This window comes from Misgurnus anguillicaudatus, chromosome 5, assembly GCF_027580225.2.
Source record: "Misgurnus anguillicaudatus chromosome 5, ASM2758022v2, whole genome shotgun sequence".
Lineage (NCBI taxonomy): Eukaryota > Metazoa > Chordata > Actinopteri > Cypriniformes > Cobitidae > Misgurnus > Misgurnus anguillicaudatus.
The window spans coordinates 6,376,182-6,386,040 of NC_073341.2; the positions used below are offsets into that span (position 1 = coordinate 6,376,182).

General features: G+C 37.2%; 1 long non-coding RNA gene across 3 annotated transcripts; it reads left to right on the forward strand.

The window, feature by feature from the left end:
* The first annotated feature begins 2,517 nt into the window (after positions 1 to 2,517).
* Positions 2,518 to 7,878, forward strand: LOC129413600 (uncharacterized). 3 transcript variants are annotated; one of them, XR_012369517.1, is made up of 3 exons: positions 2,518 to 7,025; positions 7,124 to 7,277; positions 7,338 to 7,836. It is a non-coding gene; the product is annotated as an uncharacterized lncRNA (long non-coding RNA). The 3 variants fall into 3 exon arrangements; XR_012369518.1 differs by having other exon boundaries at positions 2,524 to 5,874; positions 6,933 to 7,255; XR_008634013.2 differs by having other exon boundaries at positions 6,464 to 7,025; positions 7,124 to 7,255; positions 7,338 to 7,878.
* The last annotated feature ends 1,981 nt before the right edge of the window (positions 7,879 to 9,859 follow it).

Below are 9,859 nucleotides of genomic sequence, written 5' to 3' on the forward strand. Positions count from 1 at the left end.
GTAAATGGAAGTAATTTTGCATATGTTTGTTATCTTGCAGTAATGTCCTGTTGTAAATACTGTAAAGTCTTTACTTCAGCAATTCTGTCTACTTTTTTTCATATACTGTACTCTAAGATGGAGGATTCATTTTTGTCTTGAATTGCTGCAGCAAAACAAACATAATGAATGCATTTACTAAATCCAACTAAACAAAAATATAAACAAGTTTTTAAAAGAAACTGCAGTGCAAAACTCAGTCTATAATCAATACAATCTACTGTCTATTGTATAAGGACAGACTTTCACATACGCTTATGCAGTTTTTGTTTTTCCATCTTATGTTTGTGTTTTTCATGACATTGTGTTATGATTGACTAAATGTTTCTGTTGGAAGAGAACATGTGTTTGTGATTTGGTATAACTAGTTGATTCTGAGACATGTTTACAGTGTTTTTGTAAAGAGTGTGAGAGTTTAGTTTACAATGTGTGATTTTGAGGATAAAATTTTTTGCACGTTGTGTGTTGTAGGTGTGTTGGTGCGTTAAGAGTTTAGAAAATTTGTTAAAAGTATTGAAAAAAGTGTCATAGCAATCGTAAAAAACAACGTATGTGGGGCGACTGTTTATGTGCGCAGTTTGGAATTACCCCTCCGTCTGTGTGTGCGCGCAGGTTTAAGGGCACTCAATAGTGCACATACGGAGAGACGCATTCCAAAAAACAAGCGAACATAAAATCTTTCTGTTCTTGACAGGGCACATATAAACAAAATGATTTTCGCAGTATTCTTTTTCTAATAAAAACATTCTTTATGTCTTCAGTGTATGTTTAGTCTGCTTATTTGGTCTTAAAGAGACAGTAACCTCAATTAGCATAATTAAATCTATGTCATTAATGTTAATCAAACAACCCAAGACAAAGACAAAATCACTTTTGTAGCTCTAAAAAATAATAATAATTATATTTAATTCATACAACTTTAAACAGTGATGTTTAAATGTACTATTTAGATAACCATGTTTAAGTCTTCACTAATGTTATGTTGTAGTTTAGGTTGCTGTTTGTAATAAAACTGTAGATAGCATAGGAATAGCCTAGCAATCTATTATTATGTATATGGACTGTTATCATAGCAAAGCTTACCTTGTCATTGCTGGTGTGATATGGATTTTACTGGCAACATGTAAAAGTCTCTTTACTTCTGAGGTTCAAGCAGCATGGAAGACCGCTTTTACTTAATGCTCTTATTCGCAAAATTATGCGTGAGCGGGCTACCGGACCTGATTGCGACCACTTTAGTCAATGCTTATAAAGCCGCGGACTTCCCAGATTCGGCTCTTTAAGAAGCATGCCTATATTTGACGCGCACCGCGTCCAAATCACATTTCAAATACAAAGTTAAAGTAAAAATGAACATGTTGCATACAGCACGTGGAAACAGACATACGCTACGTCCCAAACCGCCTACTTCCATACTATATAGTAGGCAAAGAGTACGAGAAGTAGTGCTTTTCGCCCACTATATAGTATAGAAGTATGCCGTTTGGGACGCAGCCATATACCTTTACACGCAGCTTTTTCATGTGTGGATGCTGGTCGCGCGCATTGGTAAAAAATAAAAAAACAAAAATAACACGGTCTAATTTTGAAATGCATTGTTGTAACGCGCTCGTTACTAAGACTGTAACGAGTAAAATATTACCAAAATGTTATTAGTAATGCGTTATATTACTGCGTTACAGCAAAAACTATTATATTACTGTAATATATTATATTTTGTAATGCGTTACTCCCAACACTGATAAAGGCTAGATGTCTCGCCCGCGCTGCTGGCCTATTGAATGGAACGTCCGCATTTGGCGGCCATCTTACCACAGGCAGCTCGCTCACTCATAGCTAAAATTGGCCTGTCGCAGCAGTGCGTATATGGTTTTGTATACAGTGTATTTAAGCCATTTGTCAAAATGATAGCTAATCTCCTAATTAAATATTCATTTAGAACTCTTATGCCCTGGAAACATACATGGTAGGTTTATTAATAGTTTGTTAATATACAGCAGGTAGCCTACTTTTAACACAGTAAGGCTACTTTTTAACCATTAGGTTAACTTTACCTGTCTAAAACTAAACACTTGTGACTCCCGCACTAAAGGTGAATAAAACGTTATCACCATCATTTTAATCTTGTGACAAACTAAACTAACATAGATTCTATAAGATGTGGTCTTACTAGGGATGCACCGATACCACTTTTTCCATCTCCGATCCTATGCCGATACCCGAATTCTAAGTATCGGCCGATACCTGCCGATCCGATACTACTGTATTTTTCTTGAACAAACACACAATGTTAAATGTGTATAGTGCTTTCTGCTTAATCTAGTATAATTTTAAATGTAAAAAGCAATAATTTAAAATGATTTACAAGTTACAAGAACATTAGTAATTATTATTAATTATATATTAATTAAGTATTAATTAATGGCAGTGTTTAGGAGAAAATAAAATAGTCAGGTTTGATCAAATAAGTATGTTAAATATATTTTCCTTAATTGCGCAAAAAGTAACAGTAAAAAAGCTTTAGGGCCCTATTTTAACGATCTAAGCGCATTGTCTAAAGTGCACAGCGCAACGTCTAAATGGGTGTGTCCTTATCCACTTTTGCTAATTTAACGACAGGAAAAATGGTTTGTGCGCGGAGCGCATGGTCGAAAAGGGTTGGTCCTATTGTAATGAGAGTATTTTGGGCGTAACGTGCAATAAACCAATGAGAGTCTCAGCTTTCATCCCCTTTAAAAGCCAGTTGCGCTGGCACTATGTCTAATCCCTATTTAGATGACGAACTTTGTAAACTGAAAAACTAAGCGGAGGAAGAAGATCCCCAGTTTAAGATTAATGTTAAATAATTGTGTTGTTTTTCACTTGTATTGAAATTTTTCTTTTTTATTAAAACCTTTAAAAATCGTTTTTTTTAGGCATGGAAGTAAAAAAGTAGGCTTGTATTTGCCTTAAATGTATAGCTATCCAATATCATCAAAAAATTATTTACAAGTATGTAAGATAAGGTTTGTACTCTAAAAATACTTTATTTGTAACAAACAGGAGATAAAGAATTTACAAGCGGCTCTCTGCACAATTGTTTCAGCACTTGGACAGAGTTTTTTTTAAGCATTACTTAAAAATGTTTCTCATCCCACTATATCCACAGGTACAGAGTCATCATATACAATAAATCCGTGGTAGCATTTAAAAAAACATTTAAAAACAGATGCATTTGTTTAAAGCAAAGAATTTATTAACTTACCAGGCTGCAGGTGAAGCAGCTCTTTACGCCTTCTAACGTCTCATAATTAGTCCTCATTTATGTCCAAGAGACTCAATAATAATCTTTTACATTCAATCCTTTAATCTTTCATATTTAAAAGCATTTTTGTGCTGCTGCACATTCATGTACTATGTGATAAGCAAACCCGCGTTTATAGGCGCATATTACTGCGCTCTTTAAATAACAAAAAACATATTGCGCCATTGACTTTAGACTTTAGAGCAGGTTTTTGTCGGTCAATGGCGTAGTCTAGTCTATTTTAGTTGCCTCAATATAGCAACGCGCCAACAATGCGCCTGAACACACCTCGTTTTCAGACCAGCAAAAGGGGGCACAAATGCATTTGCTATTTAAACAACGTGGCGCTAAACGTGAATATTATAATTGCGCAGGGTGGAAACTAGCGAAAGACACTTGCGTCGCACATTGGGTGTAAGATAGAGCCCTTAGTGTGCAGATGTTTATTTTGGGAATTATGCACTTAACTGGACCTTTTATGCACATTCCGGGTGTAGTATTGATGCGCCTAAATCTTATTGAGTGTGCATAAATCATACTGTGCTTCCTGGGCGCAGCATTGATGCACTAGAAGCATCCTCACATGGGAATCCTCGCTCCGCAATGAAAGTTAAGTTCATAACTGTTAAAACACAAAGAGATTAGATGCATTGTGTGCTCAGCACAGTGGTGGTTCTAGACAAATTTCACTAGGGGGGCCAAGGAGGGGCCAGTGTTTCACCAGAGGGGCACATTAAAAAATGGCAAGAAATTATATTTAAAGATTATAGGGGTGGTTACAGGAATTAGTTTAAGACAGGACTAGGCCTTAGTTTAATTAGGAAATATAACTAGTTTTAACAAACATGCCTTACTAAAAACATTACTTGTGTGCATTTTGAAACAAAACTAAGGGCACTGATGTATTTTAAGATATGTCAGTGCAAGTTGTTTTTAGTTTGGGCAACTCTTACATTTATTTTAGTCTAGGACTAGTCTAATCCCTTTCTGGGAAACCACCCCTTAAACTTTATTTTACTTTACAATCATATAAATAAGAGTGAGTGCAGGTGCAAAAGAGGAGCTGTCTCATCAGCTCCCTTGTTCAGTCAGGGCACTGTGATTAGGGAGTCTGCCATTACGGCAAACGGTAGTTACCAAAAATTCCATGCAACGCAAAAAACAGTGAACATCGATGGTTCAGACTCGCCCCATGTTCACATCACCTTTTCTAAAGCCCTCCAACTGAAAAACATGCGAGCCTACTCAATAAACTTTGATATGCAAACTCTTATAAAGAACTTTTGTTTTAGTTTACATATAAACACACATTACTAGACAGTTAGGGACCACAATCTACTCAATATTTAAAATAATATTTATTTTAAATTTTAAACATTTTTATAAGTAACATTTAAAGAGCACCTATTATGAGATACACGTTTTTAAACATCCTTTTGTGTGTAAGTGTGTATTAGTACATGCTAACGATATTCAAAAAGTACATACCTCAAAGAAAACGATGACGCGAGTTATCGTCTCTAACGTTCGAGGACTACAAAAAACACTCGGATTGTAGTCAACAGTTTACTTCCTGGGATTAGTGACGTAGAGAAGACCAACATTATCATAGTTCAGCCCTCTCTGCTTTGCTCGGGTACGCCCTCAAAGACGGGGGTGGAGAGCGCTGAGTCAGAAGAGAGCTAAAATGGCGGAGGTTGGGAGTCCCTGCTTTGACCCTGTTTGCAAACTCTTGTTTCATCGTTTAAGCGAATAAGGGGCTGTCCACACGGAGACGCGTATCACTGTATACGTATAAATTTGTTATCGTATTGGCGTTTCATCCACACGGATCCGGCGTTTTGGGAGACTGAATCCGCTATTTTTTTAAACCGGGTCCTAAAGTGGATAAATCTGAAACCGACACCCTTGCGGTTTCGTCTGTACAGCCAATCCGTATATTTTGTGAAGCAAAAACGTCATCACATCACGTGTCGGAAGCGTCACACGTAACAACAACAACAATAACGGCGGACTACGTGATTGTGTTCGTGCTACAGAAGCTACTAAAGCCTACTAGCTTTATTACAGCAAAATCTATTGCTTCTATGCAATTGTGGTGACCAATAAGCGATAATGGACAACACCATACGTTGGTTATGCGCATGCTCGAAGTCTTCTTCTCCGTGTATAGTGTATATCTGTGGCAGAATTACAGCGCCCCATACTGGTCCGGCATATATACTACACCGCTTATAGTCGGTTTCAGTGGTTTCGTATTTACGGACTATTTTTTTAGAGCAAGGAAAAAAAATGATCGGATAGGGAATGCACCGGCTTCGTGTGGACATAGCCTAAATCTCTCGAGTAGACGCTGTCTCTTTAGATGCAAGGGCAAAATAGCACTTTATGGACTTACACAGAGGACATCATGTTTAATACGGTTCCGGAAAAATCCAGTCAGAAGTTGTTCACGGAGTTTTCACAATAACTGCTTCTTATGAACCGAAGCTGGATTTGCGCGACGTTTCCTCTTGAAAGTTGGATTACCGTGCACTTCTGGATCACAGGCTGTAAGTATTCATGTTTATTATTTGCCTTTACTGTAAGTTACGTTACCGGTAACAGGAGCTTAACATTATGTGCTTGTAGAGCTCAGATATATATCTATGTGTAGAGCTAAGCTTGCAAGCTAATTGTTTTGTGTTGTAATAATGTATTTCATAAACAACGTACCATATTTACACACGTGTATGTTGAATTATGCAGACTTTCATTTTTATCGATGTTTATTTAGACGTGTTTACAAACTTGCTAAACTGTTACCGGTAAAGTTTGTTCTCATGATCAAACTCAAGAAACTCTAAGTACACAAAAGAAGGATAATACAGCAGACACCATGGACAAACGGCTGTGCGCTGTGAATATGTCTCCGTGGTTGTTATACATTTGTATACAGCACTCTAGACAAACTGTTCATTTTCAGAATGAATCGCGGATGCGGCTTGAAAACAAAGGTTTAATGCACTACAAACGGCGAAGACAAAAAAAATCCGAGGCTCCGCCCGCACCTCCTTGCAACTCCAGGTATGTCCGCGAATTGTCATTTTGCTAATATTGCTAACAGAGAGGGTCAACAAACACTTCCTCATCCGATAATGCACTGCGCAGTTGCCTACGCAGCTGGTTTAGTCCAAAATGCGCAGTACTTTTGCAGTTAGGTCGGTTCGATCTTGGATCTTGTTCTCACCACAAACGAACCGCTCTAGAGTTCGTTTGAAAGCGTACCGAGACCACCTCTGCAAGCTGGTCTCGGTCCGCTTGTTTGGTCCGCTTTTGGTGCGCACCAGAGTTCGATTGCTGCATTCTCACCTGCCCAAACGAACTGCACCAACTGAGCAATCGAACTCTGGTACGATTCAATCGAACTAAACAAGGCAGGTGTGAAAACCCCCTTAAGCTTTCTTAGATTTTGAAACAAAGTAAACACGTAATGTGTGTTGCTAATGTTGGGCCATGTAATACATTAACGTTTTAATGAATAGTCTAATGATTTATAATCGTTGTACTCTATTGTTATAATATGTCTTTTTGACTGAATACATGTTTGTTTTATTTGTCTATATCCTAGATTCGCAGCTGGACACATCCTTCTACACTGTATGCAAACATGCAACATCATTACACACAGTACTGGAGTCAGACTGGCATATGAGGAGCAAAGGTGTGTAACACATATGATGTATTTAGCTAGTGAAACCACTACCAGTCTTAAATGTATAACTGATGATGACAAAGTTTTTTTTCTCTGCATAATCATAGGAACCCAGGCAGTAGCATCGTTTCACAATGTTTCAATCACCATCATCAGTGGATGCCTTTGCCGTCCGTAGCCTGAGATTTCAGATTTGCAGCAAAAAATTTAACTTTCCCATTTATTGGAATGCTGTGCAGGTATTTAAGTATTTTAGTAACTGTGTTAAATAAAGTAGTATTTACTTTTACAATAAATGTATTGCTTGTTTATTGTTTACAGGTTGTACCTTGCAGCCATCCATTACAATGTCACCAAGCCGTAACAAAAGCAGAAGAGGGAAAGTACAAGGCTATGTTCCCAAAACACACAAGTGACATACTGTAAGCAGTAATGTTTTATTTCAAATACATTCATAATTAAAAACTTAATGTATGAAGCAGGGAAATAAATGATCAAAACAAAAGATTTATTGACTGCAATATTTGTACAGTTATGTGGATGATGTGATCAGGCTTGTGTTTTGATGAGGTATTTGAAGATAAGCTGAAGGAAACCCTTATTCCAATGGACCTGGCATCACAGTTTGAGAGACCTTCAAAGGAGGACGTGATTGCATGCCATCTTCAGTATAGGGGTCGTCGGAAGCCAACATTCCGATCAGGAAGCTCCAAGCATATCTGGAGAACAACACACGACAGGATGATAACCCTATAGTGTCGTCTTAAATAGCACCAGCTGACAAAGCTTTGATATGCCATTTATCTGAATAGATAGCTGTAAGAAGTGAATTGAACAATTTTTGAAAGAAGAGCACAATATGGTTACTAAAGTAATTTTATTTGTATATTGTTTAACATTTAAATATATATTTGTAATAAAAAAACTTTTGACTGACTACTATATTTTCTTTAAAGTTACATCTTTTGTTCTTATGGGTACTTTGTTACTATAATAATACTTTAGTGTTATTGGTTTAAAAATGTAATAAAACTTACTCTAGTCCTGCGCCTCAAAGGCATAAAGTCGGTACAATAAATGTTCTGTGTGTAGGGATTTAGACAATTTGTGCAAAACCTGGATGATGAATCACGCAGGTAAGAGGCCCTGGAACCTGTTGCATTCTCCTTAAAACCTAATAAGTAAAAACATAGCACTTATAAGTAAGCAGTCTTTCATAAATTCATTGCAATTAATACTTTTTTGTGCTGCATTTGGTGTTTCCATATAGTTTGCACAGTAAAATAGTATGTAAGCAGTCTTATAATAAAGTTTACTATAGTAAAATAATGTACAAATTACCAAGTGAAATCGTTTAATAATCATTTCAACAAATACTTTCTATGTGCTACATTTGGTGTTTCCATATAGTTTGCACAGTAATATAGTATGTAAGCAGTCTTTTATAATACATTTTACTATAGTAAAATAATGTAGAAATTACCAAGTGAAATAGTTTTATAATCATTTCAACAAATACTTTCTATGTGCTACATTTGGTGTTTCCATGTACATTATAATTACCTTTTGGATGTCTTTGCAACACATTTTCGTCTTCGTTTTGCATTCTGGCCGAGCTAAGGACACCTAAAAAAGTTAAATCCAATCGCATTCATTGACGGAGATCGTTTATATCGTAACGGCCTTCTGAACTCTCTGGATCGAGCGAGAAAGTGGTAAGGCAGTACAGACACCATCGTTTATAGAGAAATATAACGCTTGTTTACGTTGCCTCTGAGGCTGTGACTCTCAGTCAGAACCGGTGTCAACCCACGCATAGTCAGGGGCGTAACCTTTCAAACACACGCCGAACCCAGCTGACCAATAACAGTTGAGTAGTCATCTGACCAATCCGATTACACTAGATATTTTGGGAGGCGGAGACAGGAACTAAACCGAGCGTTTTCCAGACAGTGGGAAATCGGTGAGGTATGTAAGCAATTTATAAGACTCACAATGCATTAGTTCAAGTTTTAATAACATGTATGTACTATGGGATATTGCAATAACGTGCCAATTTATTAGCATAATTGGTGCTCTTTAATTATATTCCTCCAATTTTATGCATGTATATGTAAGAGCATAATTACAGCGCTTTTTACTGTTTTACTTAATGTACTGTTTAAAAAGGCAGCGAGATGTTGGTTTTGCCGGTTGTTGATGAGTAAGCAAGCAAGCAAGCAAGCAAACTTTATTTATAAAGCGCTTTAACGTCCAGAGCGGACACAAAGTGCTGTACAGTAAAAACAGTAATAGATAAATAAATATATAAAAACACTAAAACTAAAACACACCGAAAACACACAAGACTGCAAGAGCACTAATAGCAATACAACCATACAAAGACAACATACCATCTGTATAACAAAACACAAATTTTCAATTTCAGTTTTCAAACGCCAATGCATACAGGTGGGTTTTAAGAAGAGACTTAAAAACTGGTAATGACGATGCCTGCCTGATGAATAAAGGTAACTCGTTCCATAATCTAGGAGCCGCAACCGCAAAAGCCCGATCCCCTTTAAGCTTGCGCTTAGTTTTAGGCACACTTAGGAGCAGTTTATCAGCTGACCTGAGAGAGCGGGTAGGTCTATAGGGATGTAAAAGTTCAGAAATGTAAGGCGGTGCAAGGCCATTTAGGCCTTTAAAGGTAAACAACAGAATCTTAAAATGGATCCTTTGCTGTATGGGCAGCCAATGTAGTGCGGATAAAATAGGGGAAACATGTGAAAACTTACGCGTTCCAGTTAGTAAACGTGCGGCAGCATTTTGCACCAGCTGGAGCCGAGCAATGGAAGACATAC